Source organism: Lithobates pipiens, unplaced genomic scaffold, assembly GCF_037356315.1.
Source record: "Lithobates pipiens isolate NorthernLeopardFrog02 unplaced genomic scaffold, aLitPip1_a1.2 Scaffold_1, whole genome shotgun sequence".
Lineage (NCBI taxonomy): Eukaryota > Metazoa > Chordata > Amphibia > Anura > Ranidae > Lithobates > Lithobates pipiens.
The window spans coordinates 32,463,050-32,480,414 of NW_027507685.1; positions in this window are offsets into that span (position 1 = coordinate 32,463,050).

Sequence of the window (17,365 nt, forward strand, 5' to 3'; positions counted from 1 at the left end):
ATTGGCCACAGGCAGGATGCCTGTGGCCAATCATAGCTCAGGCTGTGTAGTACACGCCCCACACTATATAAGGCCGCCAGCGCGGCGGCCTTGTGTAGTGTGTTGGCATCTGAAGCAGTTAGTGGGTGTTCTGTGTACCTTCAACACAGTATACACCGATCGTTATCGGACGATTTTTCGATCTTGCTCTTCTGTAGTGGTTGTTGTCTGCGTGCCCTGACCGCAGTATACACCGCTATATTCACCTCACCTATAAAGCTAGCGATATATCAATCTTTTATAATAGAGCTTGCAGTCAGTGTTAGGAGCTTGTGCGTGCTGTCTGCGAGCTCTGTACCCAGTACACACCGCTATATCCACCTACATAGCTCTTCTCTATTGGAGCCATCTGCCATCTGCAGGAGTTATTGGAAGTTGTGTGTGCCTCCAGCACAGCACAGTATACATCTGTATTTACCCTTTATTGCTGGTGTTCTATAATAAAGGCATCTGCAGGAGTTAGTGGGTGTTGTGTGCCTCCAGCACAATATACACCTGTATCTACCCTTTATTGCTGTTCTCTAATAAAGCCATCTGCAGGGCTTAGTGGGTGTTGTGTGCCTCCAGTAAAGTATACCCCTTTATCTCTGGTGTTCTATAATAAAGGCATCTGCAGGAGTTAGTGGGTGTTGTGTGCCTCCAGCACAATATACACCTGTATCTACCCTTTATTGCTGTTCTCTAATAGACCCATCTGCAGGGCTTAGTGGGTGTTGTGTGCCTCCAGTACAGTATACCCCTTTATCTACCCTTTATTGCTGGTGTTCTATAATAAAGGCATCTGCAGGAGTTAGTGGGTGTTGTGTGCCTCCAGCACAATATACACTACCCAACTGCTGTTTTACCCAACTCCCTTCAGGCCATTACTATGTCTGGAAGGCCAGCAAGGAGAGGCAGACAGGCGCGAGCCGATAAAAGAGGGCAAGCAGGCTCTGTATCTAGAGACAACAGTGCTGGTCGTGGACGCGGTGCATTGTCATCAGCACATGGCCATGGGACACGCTTGTCCTTCTTTTCGGCAGCTGGACATGTTGAGCCGCAACATGCCAACGACTTGGTAGAGTGGATGACCAAGCCCTCTTCATCCTCCTCATCCTCTCTCTCCCAGTCTCAGGGTACTAGCAAAGCAGCTACCAATGCATCGTCTTCCCTCGTCTCAATGTCATCATCAATGACTCCTTCCCTAGACCCACCATGTCCTCCTGAGGAGTCTCCTGAACTCTTTGAGCACAGTGTTGGGTACATGCTCCAGGAGGATGCCCAGTGTTTCGTAGGCTCTGATGATGACACTCAGCTAGAGGAAGGCAGTAGCGTGAATGCAGAGAGAGGGGATGCTCAAGAAGGACAGCAATCTGGCAGTCATGTTCCACAAGCTGCAGCATACTGCCAGGTTTCCTACAGCGATGAAGAGGGAGGAGATGATGAGGGCACTGACTCCATGTGGGTGCCTGGTAGGAGAGAGGAGGAGGAGGAGGAGGAGGAGGCACATGTCCAACGAGGCAGGATGCCCTCCGGGGGCCAGCTTAGGGGCAGCACACCGACTGAATCACACCGCAGAGCTCCGCCTGTGCAGGGCGCTGCCTCTGCACGTTATTCTAAAAGTTCTTTGGTGTGGGCCTTTTTTGAGACGAGTGCATCAGATCGCACCGCTGCTATTTGCAACATATGTCTCAAGCGTATCTCGTGTGGCCAAAACATCAGACCTCTCCTTGCTCCTCATCAGCTGGCATCTCCAACCCCACTAGACCTTCAGTCCTCTCTGAAATCTGCTCTGAGAGGAATGAAGGTGTAGAATTAGGTGTGTCACAGCCAAGTGCTTCCGGGCACTCTGCTAGAAGTACCCCCACGTCCGATTATAGCAGGCAAATGTCCCTGCCCCAGCTGCTGGACCGGCGAAAGAAGTTCACTCCCAGCCATCCACATGCCCAGCGGTTGAATGCTAGCTTGGCTAAATTGCTAGCACTTCAACTGCTGCCTTTTCAGTTGGTAGACTCGGCCCCCTTCCGTGAGTTTGTACAATGTGCGGTTCCTCAGTGGCAGGTCCCCAAACGCCACTTTTTCTCACGGAAGGCGATTCCAGCTCTCTACCCGCATGTGGAAGGCAATGTTCTTGCCTCGCTGGACAGGACGGTCAGCGGTAAGGTGCATATTACCGCTGACTCATGGTCCAGCAGGCATGGACAGGGACGTTACCTGTCTTTCACGGCCCATTGGGTCACTCTTCTGGCAGCTGGGAAGGATGCAGGACAAGGTGCAGTAGTGTTGGAGGTTGTTCCGCCACCACGCCTCCAAAATGCTACTATTGGTTGTGACACACCTCTCTCCTCCACCCCCTCCTCTTCTTCTTCCTCCATGGCCTCTTCCAGTGCTCTGTCCTCAGAACCAGCGGTGCTCCGTAGGCGTTCCAGTGGCTACGCAAGTACACAGGCAAAACGATGCCATGCCGTGCTTGCGCTGGTTTGTTTGGGGGACAGGAGCCACACTGGGGCGGATGTTTTGTCAGCTCTGCAGGGGCAGGCCGAGAGGTGGTTGACGCCACGCCAGCTTAAGCCAGGAATGGTGGTTTGCGACAATGGCACCAACCTCCTCTCCGCCCTCCGACAGGGACAACTGACCCATGTGCCCTGTGTAGCTCACGTCCTTAACCTGGTGGTGCAGCGGTTCTTGGGCAGGTACCTGGGCTTACAGGATGTCCTGAAGCAGGCCAGGAAAGTCTGTGTGCATTTCCGCCGATCATTTAATGCCTGTGCTCGGCTGGCTGAGCTCCAAAAGGAGTTGAACCTGCCCAAGAACCGCCTTATATGTGACATGCCCACCAGGTGGAACTCAATGTTGGCCATGCTGCAGCGGCTGCACACGCAGCAGAGGGCCATCAATGAGTACCTGTGCGACTATGGCACCAGGACAGGGTCAGGGAAGCTCGGTTTTTTCTCACCACACCAGTGGGGCATGATCAGGGATGCATGCACTGTCCTGTCACCGTTTGAGGAGGCCACAAGGATGGTGAGCAGTGACAGTGCATGCATCAGTGACACTGTACCTCTTGTCCACCTCTTGGAGCATACGCTGCGTGGAATAATGGACAGGGCACTTGAGGCAGAACAGAGGCAGGAATAGGAGGACTTCCTTGCCTCTCAAGGCCCCCTTTATCCAGACAGTGTTCCTGCTGTGCCACCCATCACACAGGAAGAGGATGAGGAGGAGGAAGAGGAGGAGGAGGATGATTGTGTCAGCATGGAGGTGGAGGCTGGCACTCAGCATCAGCAGCAGCAGCAGCAGCAGTCTTGTAGGAATGATTTACAGTCCCAAGAAACCCGTGGACTTGTACGTGGCTGGGAGGAGGTAGCTGCGGATCATGTTGTCCTTAGTGACCCAGAGGACTCCGGACCGAAATGCCTCAGCTAACCTATGCTGCATGGCCTCCCTGATCCTGCAAAGCCTGCGGAAGGATACTCGTATTCTTCGGATCAAGGAGAGGGACCATTATTGGCTGGCCACTCTCCTTGATCCACGGTACAAGGGTAAGGTTGCCGACCTTATCTTGCCATCGCAGAGGGTGAGACATCTCTGGGAGGCCTTGCAGAAAGGTCTATGCAATGCGTTCCCAGAGACTGGGAGGTTACAAACTCCTGGTCCTGGACAACGTGTTGCTGAGGCATCGGTCAGAAGGAGCGGTGGAGAAGGTGGCCGTCTGACTGATGCTTTCAGACAATTTTTTAGTCCGCAGCCCCAAGGTATGATCGGTTCCAGCAACCATCGCCAGCGTCTGATTTACATGGTGCAGGGATACCTAGGGGCAAGGTCAGACTTGGACACCTTTCCCACCGAAAATCCTCTGGCTTACTGGGTCTTGTGGATGGATCACTGGCCAGAGCTTGCACAGTATGCAATTGAGCTACTGGCCTGTCCTGCATCCAGCGTTCTTTTGGAACGCACCTTCAGTGCTGCTGGTGGCTTTGTTACCGATCACAGGGTGCGCCTGTCCACCGAATCAGTTGATCGACTGACTTTCATCAAGATGAATCAGTCTTGGATCACCCACAGCTACCAAGCACCTGAAGCTGATGTAACCGTATAATTTTTTGGGAAATATCACATCCCTTCAAGACTGCCTATGCTGATGCTGAGTGACTGTCCTGTTATGTTGATTGTCTATCCTCTTCCTCCTCCGCTGATATGTTGGAAGAACATTTCTGGTTCTGGGTGATGCCATCAGCCCAATTTTTCTGCCCCTGTTTAACAGGGGCGTTTAATTACAATTTTTGATGCAATGCTTTGCAGCAGGGCTAATTCCTGCAATAAAACTAGAGTATATGGGAGAGGTTGCAGTGTGGTGGCACCAGCACCAGTGCCTAAGGCCCAATTTTTCTGCCCCTGTTTAACAGGGACATGTAATTACAATTCTTGATATAATATTTCACAGGAGGGCCCGTTCCTGTGCCCACCCAGAGTAACTGTGAGGACTTATAGTGTTGTGGCACCAGCACCACAACCACCAAAGGTCAATTTTTCTACCACAGTTCAACAATGGCATGTAATTACAATTCTTGATTCAGCGCCCACCAAGAGTCACTTTGAGGGCCTACAATGTTGTGGCAAAACCAACACCTTGTTCCACCATTTCTGCAGAGCATATAGGGCAGGCCCCTACTTTCAAACATCCAACTTACAAACATCTCCTACTTGCAAACGGAAGGAGACGAAACAGCAAGTGAGATGAAAAAAGATGTACGACAAAACAAATTATATAATTATATTGTTAAAAAACAATTTTTAAGCTTTTTGGAAAACATAGGGAAGGGTTATCACCCTGATAACCCTTCCCTATGTTTTCCAAAAAGCTTAAACATTGTTTTTTTGACTGGAGCTACACTTTAAAAATGTACCAGTTGAAAATTACAAACAGATTCAACTTAACACAACAAACCTACACAGTCCCTGTCTTGTTTTCACGGCCTGTATACTGCTGTTCTGAGTATATAAAGCCTGGGGGCCACACGCATTTCCTTTTTTTAATATGGGTACGGGGTTCCCCTTAATATGCATACAAGACCCAAAGGGGCTGGTAATGGGCAGGGAGGGCTACCCATGCCATTTTTCTCAATGATTTTCAACCATATTGCAGGAACCAGATATAACATTAAAACCGCAAGCAGTTTTAAATGATGTTATTTCCGTTTAATGTCATTTTGTGCAGGGACTGTTCTAAACACGGGAAACACGTGGCACTTCACAGGCATACCACAGACACCCCACAGGCACGATATTTAAAGGAATATTTCACTTTTTTTCACTTTAATCGTCATTAAAATCATTTTTTAAAACATTTTAGGCATTGACCCATGTCCCCTGGGGCAGGAGCCAGGTCCCCAAACCCTTTTTAGGACAGTATCTTGCATATTAGCCGTTAAAATTAGCACTTTTAATTTCGAACGTTTGAGTCCCATAGACTTCAATGGGGTTCTAAAGTTCGTACGAATTTGGGGTCCGTTCGAAAGTTCTGGTGCAAACCAAACCGGGGGGGGTGTTTGGCTCATCCCTAGTAGGCAAGTCCCTTTTGGTGGACCTCCATCGGAATTCCGTTGAAAAGTCCTTTGGAGTTCATTCCGGCAAGAAGTCTGCTAGTGTGTACGTGGGATAACTCCCATTTTGGGGAATAGTGCTTTCACTCCAGGTATTCATGATCCCCATTTTCTATCTCAAAGGGACGGTTATCTACTAATCTTTTCATTTCATTTTTACTCACCCCTGGATCTTCTCAGATCCCCTTGCTGGCATCTGGAATCTGACCTCCTTGGATCTTTGGTGATAGAGACAGCTCCTGCATTTCTTGTACTTGCTCCCTCCAGCATCCAATTTCAAATAGCCTCTCACCCTATTTGAGAGGGAAATGTTTGCTAACAGGCTAGGCTAGACACACTATGGGGTTGCTTTACTAAGACTGGAGAGTGCAAAATCAGGTGCAGCTCAGCTTAGTAACCAATCAGCTTCCAGTTTTTACTGTCAGCTTAACTGAAGAAACTGAAGTTAGAAGCTGATTTGCTACCATGCACAGCTGCACCAGATTTTGCACTCTCCAGTTTTAATAAATAAACCCCTCTGTCTCTCTCCTATAAATTGCTTTTATAAAATAACCATATATTTCCTCTGCCTTGTCTAGAATGCTGGAAAAAGATTTTGGTCTTACATTTACTCATTGGAGAGAATGTGGATATTGTCCCTGTCTATCAAATCATGAATTTATAATAAACACCAAGAGTCTGGTTATCAGATTATAATGCTTTGATACTGGATGCCCCAGTCATTTTGCATACTTTCCACTCATGACCTGCTGAAGATGTGGACATGATACCTGGGATATTTTCCATATCTTCTGCTCATGCCCAAAATTTGCTTGATTCTGGTCCCAAGTCCATACTATCAGCCAACAATTCATCAACTACTCTACACTGAAACCCCCCAAATGTTTTCTACTTCACCACAGTACTATCTTGATAAATAGCTATAAGCACTCTGTCTTGCACCACATTATCAACACAACTCAGGCTTGTACCCCTGCTCTTTGGAGCCGACCAAATCCTCCTAGTGTAGAAAACTGATTTACCAGAATAAATAACATAATGCTTAAGGAAGACATTATCAGCTCCCTCAGAACTACGACCAAAAAATTTAGCAATACGTGATTTTCTGTCCCTGGACTGACCTGCCGAGAGGGGCTATCCCCCCATACTCCTCACCTTTCTCACAATATTTACTGTATAGTACAATATATACATTCCCCTTGGACTCCTTCTCCCCCTCTCTCCTGCAACATCTAGGTTTGGTCCCTCCCCCAGTAATAATCTCTGATTAAACTCTTCACATAATGGGGCTGATTTACTAGTTTATACCTCAATTTGTGCGCCAAATAAATTATTTAGTGAGCGTATGAACCGATGCACGCATAAGCACAACAGATGATAATATGCCGGCACACGCGATAATGATCTCCCATTCATAATAGCACAGGCTGTATCATTAACAGTCCATTCACACAGGGGCAACATGACTTCCAGCTCGACTTTGGGAGGCAACTTGGACACGACTTGAGTGTGAATCAAAGTGCGACTTGGGGCGACTTACAACACGACTTTAAGTCACCCCCAGGCCAGGCGACTTTAATTTAAAAAATAAAATGCCATGGGTTCCCCTCCAAGAGCATACCAGGCCCTTCAGGTCTGGTATGGATATTAAGGGGAACCCCACTCCAAAAAAATGGCATGGGGGCTCCCCTCAAAATCCATACCAGGCCCTTCATGTTTGGCATGGATTTTAAGTGGAACCCCGCACCAAAAAAAAAGGCGTGGGGTCCCCCTCAAAATCCATACCAAACCCTTATCTGAGCAAGCAACCTGGCAGGCTGCAGGAAAAGAGGGGAGGATGAGAGAGTGTCCCCCTCCTGTACCATACCAGGCCACATGCCCTCAACATTGGGAGGGTGCTTTGGGGTCCCCCCAAAGCACCTTGTCCCCATGTTTATGAGGACAGGGGCCTCATCCCCACAACCCTGGCCGGTGGTTGTGGGGGTCTGCGGGTGGGGGCTTATCAGAATCTGGAAGCCCCCTTTAACAAGATTTTGCACTCACTCTTCTGTATCAGAGAAATGTAAATAAGAGAGAACCTCAGAATGTTTCCCATTGTCCATAAAATAGAAGAGCATGGTTCTGTAGTTCTCAGGGCTAAGAACAATTGATAACAGTCTGAATATGCAGAAAGCAGAGGAAGTAATAAGATCACAAGATTTCTGAAAAGATCAACAATTATCAAACACATATAGCAAATTACTTTAAATTGCAGAACAAAGGCACCAAAGGGACCAAGTAAGACAATTTTTAGGGTTTAGATCAGCTTTAGACTAAAAACAAGGTTGGCTCAGTCAAAAATGCTAGCTTTTTTTGTGGGGGTGAGCAGAAACACACACTAGCTTTATAGCCACTGGCCAGGAAACCCAACTCAACTGACCTGGGGTTTGGCTAGGGGATATCTGGATAGACTGGACAGTGTCTACTGAAATAAGATAAATTCCTGAAATAGCCATAAATGGCCAGATTTTAAGAGAAAAACTGTGGTGATGCATGATTATGCACAATGAATTACCCACTACCCCTGGTTCGGTTTGCACCAGAATTTGCGAACAGGCAGACTTTCTACGGAGTTTTGACAGATTTCCGAATGAATGGACTTTCCCACACACACGAACAGACTAAAGTCCACTAAGTCACTAAAGCGATGACATACGACGGGACTAGACAAGGAAGTTCAATAGCCAATAGCTTCCCTTGCGTCGTATTTGGTCCGTCGGACCAGCATACAGATGAATGGTTTTCCCGATAGGAATTGAGTCCGTTGGACAGATTTGAAACATGTTCTATTTCTAGGTCCGTCTGAATTTTTTAAAGAAAAATGATTGGTCTATCCCACACACGATTGGACTATCCAACAAAATGATTCCATCTGACCTATTCTGCCGGAAAGTCCAGCCGTGTGTACGCGGCATGAGGGACACGAACATAAAAAATCAACAGTGCTCATTTTAAAGGCTTATATGCAGTGTATGGGTGTGTACATTTTTTTCGACTGTAATGTATTGCCGTCTCCTGGACCCCAAAGCACCCTGCTCATGTCGAGGTCAAGCAGCCTGGTATGGTTCAGGAGGGGGGGTGCTCGCTTGTTTTTTTTTAAATCTTGGCATGGAGTTCCCCTTAAAATCTATACCAGACCCAAAGACCCAAAGGGCCTGGTATGGGCTGGGGGGGGGGGGGGGCATTTTTTCTTAATTCTGTAATAGGGTGCCCCTTAACCATGTCATAATTGTTTACAGCAAGGCATGTTCCTGTACCCAACAAGAGTAACTGTGAAGGGTTACAGTGTTCAGGCACCCCCAACACCCACGGCCCAATTTTTATGCACTTGTTTGCCTGGGGCATGTCATTTCTGCAGTATATAGGGCAGACCATATAGTATATATACTGCAGTTCAGAGTATATAGTGCAGTCAGTGTAGTATATATAGTATCTCACAAAAGTGAGTACACCCCTCGCATTTTTGTAAATATTTTATTATATTTTTTCATGTGACAACACTTAAGAAATTACACTTTGCTACAATGTAAAGTAGTCAGTATACAGCTTGTATAACAGTGAAAGTTTGCTGTCCTCTCAAAATAACTCAACACACAGCCATAAATGTGTAAACTGCTTGCAACAAAAGTGAGTACACCCCTAAGTGAAAATGTCCAAATTGGGCCCAATTAGCCATCTTCCCTCCCCGGGGGCATGTGACTCGTTAGTTTTACAGAGCTGCAGCATGGTGGCCAAGACCATACTGAGGTTCCACTTAGAACAGGCTTTGCCATGGTCGGCATGTGCACATTCTCAGTTTCATATCCAGAGGTTGTCTTTGGGAAATAAACGCATGAGTGCTGCCAGCATTGCTGCAGAGGTTGAAGGGGTAAGGCGTCAGCCTGTCAGTGCTCAGACCATACGCTGCACGCTGCATCAAATTGGTCTGCATGGCTGTCAACCCAGAAGATGATGCACAAGAAAGCCTGCAAACAGTTTGCTGAAGACAAGCAGACTAATGAAGCGAGGAGTACAAAGACAAGTGCATCTTGCCTACAATCAATCATGGTGGTGGGAGTGTCATGGTCTGGGGCTGCATGAGTGCTGCCGGCACTGGGGAGCTACAGTTCATTGAGGGAACCATGAATGCCAACATGTTATGTGACATACTGAAGTAAAGAATACCCCTCCCTTCGGAGGCTGGGCTCCATGACAGAATTTCAACATAATGACCCCAAACACACTTTCAAGATGAGCACTGCCTTGCTAAAGAAGCTAATGGTAAAGGTGATGGACCGGCCAAGCATGTCTCCAGACTTAAACCCTATTAAGCATCTGTGGGGCATCCTCAAACAGAAGGTGGAGGAGCGTAAGGTCTCTAACATCTACCAGTTCCGTGATGTGTCATGGAGGAGTGGAAAAGGACTCCAGTGGCAACCTGTGAAACTCTGGTGAACTCCATGCTCAAGAGGGTTAAGGCAGTGCTGGAAAATAATGGTGGCCACACAAAATATTGACACTTTGGCCCCAATTTGGACATTTTTAGTTAGGGGTGTACTCACTTTTGTTGCCAGCGATTTCAAAAAGAATGGCTGTGTGTTGAGTTATTTTGAGGGGACAGCAAATTTACACTGTTATACAAGCTGTAAACTCACTACTTTACATTGTAGCAATATATATATATATATATATATATATATATATATATATATATATATACTGCCTAATCTAGCTCAAGTTATCTTAGCTCTGTCCACTCCAACACGCCACATACAGCCGCCCTGGCTAAAACGCCCTGCCTTTGGCCAATCATGGCTTTCACAGCTGCAATTGGTCAAAGTATGCAAGTCAGGTACATGCTTTGGCCAATCATCAGACATCAATGCACTGAGATCTCGCAGTGCATTATGGGGCATTACGCGGTGCACAAATTTGCCGCAAATGCCCCATAATTTTCGGAATTTGTCGAACAGGTAAACACTCAATGTTTGAGTTGAACCATCCCTAATCAGTATTAGACATCAGTGTTAAAGTGGTTGTAAACCCTTACAAACCACTTTGACCTACAGGTAAGCCTAGATTAAGGCTTACCTGTAGGTCCAAGAAATATCTCCTAAACCTATACGGTTTAGGAGATATTTAACTGAAGACAGCCACCGCTGTCTACAGCGCATGCACCGTAGACAGCGGCGCGCAGGCGCACTGGGCAAGCCGCAGATCGCGGCGATATGCCACGAGTGTCGGCTCCCATGACGTCATTGCTGCTCCAGCGAATCACAGCGCCGGAGCAGCGAGACCCACCAAGATGATGGATGCTCGGAACTACAGGGGACAGCGGTGACTTCGCTGGCTCCTGTGTCAGGTAAGTGACACATAATGGACTACTATGCGATGCATAGTAGTCCATTATGCTTCACCTTTGCAGGGAATCAAAGAGGAAGTAAACCCATCAGGGTTTACTTCCTCTTTAAACTGATTTGATCTGATTTGATCCTGTAGGAAACAATTAATGTATTTGAAAAGACCAGCATTTTTTGAAAATTTGAAAATGAAAGTGATCATGTCACTCTCAGAAATCAATTTTTAGCTAAATAAAATCTTTAAGGCATTTTCTCTTGCTCTAAATAAAATAATGTATGTTAATAGTCAAGATTAATTAGCATCATCTTTATTTTAGTCTTTGAATAATCATTCCTTTTTGTGATGTAAACCCTTTTTTTACAAGCACAGGTTTATGGTGACATGAAAGAGTTAAGCTGATTTATTGTTTGTATTTCTTTAATGATCCATTGGTTTGAATCTCGTACAAAACATTATTTTTTTTAATGTTGATATGTGGGTTTCATAATTGCGTACATACGCATGCAATTTAACTGGGTTATGCTTGTGATCTGCACACTAATAAAGTTATTATTATTACCTAATAGAACATAACTGTCGAGTAGCTTACCTGCAAGCCATAGATGGTCTAGAAAGCAAGAGATAGATTGTCAAGTAAGTGCATTCATCATTGAGATGACATATCAAGGTAAAGTCACAGAATATATCATGGGCAGCCAGACTGTCTTACCAGATGTTCACAAATACTGTATGCTGTGCACTTACGTTTGATGTCAAACAGGATTCCACCATAGTGAGCATTTCATTGTATCATGTGGTACAATTAACATATATGTTATTGTCCTTGAAATTGTTACTGATTTTGATGAGAAAAAAAAATATTTTTTCTCTGTCTAATTGTTCTAATTAGCAATGCAAAATAAAAGCCAACGTTAGAAGGCGATTAAGAGTATACATTATCTTTAATCAAAATCTCTACTTTGCACCTCCTGATTATCAACACATATCATGTCTCCAGCCTGGACATGCCTCACTGCATTTCCAATCCAGTCAGAGTGCCATTATCTGTAACTTGTAGGGTTATTCGATAATGGGATAACACTGGGCATAGTAGGGTTTCAAACCAAAACTGTATTTGATCTCATAGGGGTTTGCTGGGCACACAGAAAATCATGATGTGATTGGAGGAATTTAAAGAGGAAGTAAACCCTGATGTGTTTACTACCTCATTCATTCCCTGCAAAGGTAAAGCATAATGGACTACTATACATCGCATAGTAGTCCATTATGTGTCACTTACCTGACACAGGAGCCAGCGAAGTCACCGCTGTCCCCTGTAGTCCGGAGTCTCCATCTTCTTGGTGGGTCTCGCTGCTCCGGCGCTGTCATTCGTCGGAGCCGCGATTACGTCACTCCCGCGCATGCGCACGGAAGCCGCCACTCACGGGATATCGCCGTAGACAGTGGTGCCTGTCTTTCGGCAAATATCTCCTAAACCTTGTAGGTTTAGGAGATATTTCTTGAACCTACAGGTAAACCTTAATCTAGGCTTACCTTTAGGTCAAAGTGGTTTGTAAGGGTTTACAACCCCTTTAATACACCTTGTGTTTTTCACCTGCATGAGAAGTGCATTGACCATGTAGTATCATTGGGGGTGATTTACGAAAGCTGTGTGCCATCAGTAGAGACGCACAGGGAGGCACAATGCACATTTCCATATTTACGAAATGGTGCGCCAGTAACAGAGTGCAAATCCACTATTTACTATAGCAATCTTGGCAAACGGGAGAATGCAATCTGTGCGCCACTATGGACATGGCACAAGGCATCTCCAATTCAATATTGACGAAGATGGAGGTGCCAATATTATGGGATAATGTGAAGAAGTTTAGTAACATCTACCCAAGTAGCAAATATGCTCAAAATAGAATGAGAAAGTAACTTTTTTTAGAGAATACCTGCTGTGGCTGCAAGTAGGTTTAGAAGTGCGTGAGATCATTGTAAGCAGTGCGCATGCGCAAGCGGCTGTTGCACTTGTTTACATGCGTTTGTTCACTGCACGGCCAAAATCGTAGTAAATCTTAAGCAACGTATATGTAATTGCATGGGTTGAACAGGCGCACCTCTAAACTTGACACATATTTTTTTTTTCACCTTTCACTATTATGTATTTTTTTTAAGGAGATTTGCACACGGGTCATGTTACGTTGCCAACATATGACATGCACCTTGTTAAAATTATGTAAAAAAACTCTCTAGCTCCTCCTAAAAGGGCATTTAACCTTCCTCCTCTAATGCATATGATTTCCTTGGGCCATATTTTGCTTTTAAAGTGGTTGTAAACCCTTACAAACCACTTTGACCTACAGGTAAGCCTAGATTAAGGCTTACCTGTAGGTCCAAGAAATATCTCCTAAACCTATACGGTTTAGGAGATATTTACCTGAAGACAGCCACCGATGTCTACGGCGCCTGCGCTGTAGACAGCGGCGCGCAGGCGCACTGGGTAAGCCGCAGATTGCAGCGATATGCCGCGAGTGTCGGCTCCCGTGCGCATGCGTGGGAGTGAAGTCATCGCTGCTCCGGCAAATCACAGCGCCGCAGCAGCGAGACCCACGGAGACCCACCAAGAAGATGGACGCTCGGAACTACAGGGGACAGCGGTGACTTTGCTGGCTCCTGTGTCAGGTAAGTGACACATAAAGGACTACTATGCGATGTATAGTAGTCCATTATGCTTTACCTTTGCAGGGAAATCAAAGAGGAAGTAAACCCATCAGGGTTTACTTCCTCTTTAAAGGGGAACTCCACACTCCATTCTACAATGCTCTTGTCTTCCCTCCCTAACCCCTTGGATTTCTATGGTCTAACTTTTGCTTTTATGGGGAACTCCACACTCCACTCTATTCTCCAAAGGCTGTGAACTGCCTTCACCTTTTCAAACCACATCCTTTTTCAGAGCATACAACAGGGCCAGCTAGGAAAGGGATGAGAAGAGCGATCACCCAACCCCCTCCTGAATCATACAAGGCCACATGCACTCAACATAGCTGGCTACTTTTGGGGCATGTTGGGCTCAGCCCAATACCAACCATAAAGCACCTTGTACCCACTAGTTTAAAGGCGTTTTTCACATTCCATAAAGCCCCCTTTCTGCAGCCCCCCACAACCCCAGCCTAGGGTTGTGTGGAAGAGGCCCTTGTCCCCTTGAATATTGGAACATGGTGGTTGACTTTTGGGGTGCCTGAGGCCCCTCCTGCCCCCAAGCATCCATCCCCCTTTTATGGGCTGGCTTGCTGTGTGTTTGACTAGGGGTTTGTTAGTGTGTGGTAGGGGCACAATATTGTTTTTAGTTTGAGGTGATATTTTTCATGTGGGTGTTATCATTTTTTCAACCTTAACAGACCCAAATCTCCTTGTATGTATTGGGGGTGGGACATTTTTGTTTTGGGCTAAAGTTTGTATGTGTGTGTGTGTGTGTGTGTGCGATTTTTTTCACAGAAATATGTTGGATGTTGTCAATCTGTGTTGTTTGTAGGTTGTTAGTTTTACTTTGATTTATTTGTCTGTGCTGCATTATTTTTCAAAATCTTCCTCAAGCTGTTGTAACTATTAAATGTTTAAATCCTTAAGAGACTGTCCATTTGTGGGTGCAGTCCTTTTAACTCCTGTTAATTTCTTCTGCAAAATTATCAGACCTCAAAACCATATTCTGTTAGTGTCTCAAATTAACATGCATGTGTGTTTTGCTTTCCCTGCTCTTTTCCAAGTCCTGTTTTGTTGACCAATAAAATTTGTAGCACATTTTTATGTTTTATGTGTTTTATTAACAATTTGTTTTGCAGATGCATGCTCACTCCAAGTAATGCATTTTATACTCTCACCCCCCCCCCCCCCCCCCACAAACAATTTTCATGCAACAGATTTCCCAACTGCAACTTAACTAGGCTGATTGGCATCGCAAAAAGAAAAAAAGGTGTGATTATTCTGAGGCCGGGTTCGCACCTATATGAATTGTATGCGGGTTTCCTGGCATCCAATTTGCATAACAGAAGAATGCGAGCCGGTTCACATATCTCCATTGCGGCTGTGGAGCACACTGCACAGAAACTCTGTGTGTATTTGTCTCCATTTCAGGGCCGAATTTAGGCATAGATTTAGCCCTGATTTGTCCCTGAAACAGGGAACAGGGATGCACAGCACTCCTGTGAGAACCACAGCCGGTTCTAGTGTGAACCCGGCCTAAAAGCTACTTTCCTTGTGTCTTCATGGCAGCATACGCATTGATTGTACATATGCTTCCATGGATAGGCCTTTCGGAAACAAAAATTAGAGAGAGGTAGGTATTCAATTTCCCATTTTAGCTCAGTAGTTCTCGGCCTCAGTCCTCAAGTGCCCCCAACAGTACATGTTTTGGGAATTTATCTTAACTAAAATAGCTGTCCAAAATACCAAGCCATTGACTCTGATTTAAAATCTAGCTCAAGACAAGCCTATTCCAATTGTGGGCATTTTAGGGAAACCAAGTACGTGTTAGAACCTTGTCTTTTTAGGTTGGGCTTTGTGTCCCTTTTCTGAAAATTGGCTTCACTTCCTGCCACATAGCCAAACAGGAAATGAGGGTAAAACCCTACCAATGTATTTCCTTGGGGACACATAGATCAATCTAACTAGTGTACCCATTAGGTAAATTGCAATCTAGCACGTTGTTGTGTACTCGCCAAGTTAAAAGATATTTTGGGGTTTATTAAAGGCAAATACTCACTGTAAATCTGAGGGGAAGCACTGGCAATTTTATTATCCAATCATGTAGAAGCAAAGATGCTTTTCCTTGCATGTCCCCCTCGGACCTCCAGCAACTGCACTTCCAAGTGCACTTGTAGTGCAAAGTGGAGTTCCCTTTAATAAATAAACTCCAAAGGCCAAGATACCTAATAATTTGGGATGTACACAGCAAAATGCAATTTACTTAATGGGGAAACTATTTAGATTGACCTGTGTGTCCCCAAGGAAAAACATTGGTAGGATTTTACCCTCACTTTCTGTTTGGCTATGTGACAGGAAGTGAATACATTTGAAGGAGAAACTGGCAAAATTTGGGAGTTGTCGTCACCCTATTAGGGGTGCAGACATTCCTAAAAACTCACAAGACTTCTAATCCCTCTGCACTCTATCCCCAGGCAAAAATAAGAAAGGATTTATTTAGTTTAACTTTGCAAACACACATTCCTAAGTTCAACTGTGATGCATGTCAATGGCCCATTTAAACCTTGTTAAATAGAAAACACCAGTTGCCTTTCACTATAAACTATCACTATAAACTATAAACATTTGTTAGTCCAGTCCTGGAAATCTGTATCTGCTTTACTATCAATTTCCATAAAAATTGGGTTCCTGCCGTATCTACCAAATGCATCCAGATGCATGACCGCTGTGTATGTGAAATGTGCAACTGCTATGTACACGTAGGTATGTACCTGTGGAACATATCTGGTTCCTGGAAGCGGTGGCCAGCACACAGGAATGACATCACGCCCCTCCAGGAAATTGCTTGTACTGCCACCATGCCCCAATCACTGTTGTCTGAGGAAGAGGTGATCCTTATATGCAAATTAAGATCATTTTTGATTTATTTTTTACATGGGGTGGTGTTTGTGTGGGTCATGTGTGTATGTTTAAACGATTTGGCCTCAAAACACACACCTACTTCCTGTGTACAGATTCACTTCCGGGCCAATGTATATTGATTCCTGCTTCAGTGTTTGTGTGTATATAGATATATATTATATATCTATCTATAGCTGTAAGTTCTTGTGTCCACCAGCACAGAGAACTTGGGTAGATGCCACACTCCCAATTCTGGAGGCATAATAATGGTCTAGCACAGGGGTCTTCAAACTACGGCCCTCCAGTTGTTCAGGAACTACAATTCCCATCATGCCTAGTCATGTCTGTGAATGTCAGAGTTTTACAATGCCTCATGGAATGTGTGGTTCTGCAAACAGCTGGAGAGCCGTGGTTTGAAGATTATTGATCACTCTAGCATATCTTGAAAAAAGGTGTTTTTTTTCATGTGCCTTGTATAATAGCCAAAAAATATCATTAGGAAAATACAAGTGGGTTATAGAACATCTACATTCCAAATTTGGCACTTAAGATTGTCATGCACTATGCAATTTGATCCAATCTGGCCAATCTCTGTACAACTCGATATTTAAGCAAAATAGGTAATAGGAAAACACACTTGAACAATTAATCCAAAATATAGGAAATCAAACAGGCTATTGCACTAAATCTAATTTATTTAAGATCTAAATGATTGCAGTATATGGTCACCTTTAAAGATCAAGATCTGAAAATATTAATGTATTCGGTTTAGAAACACT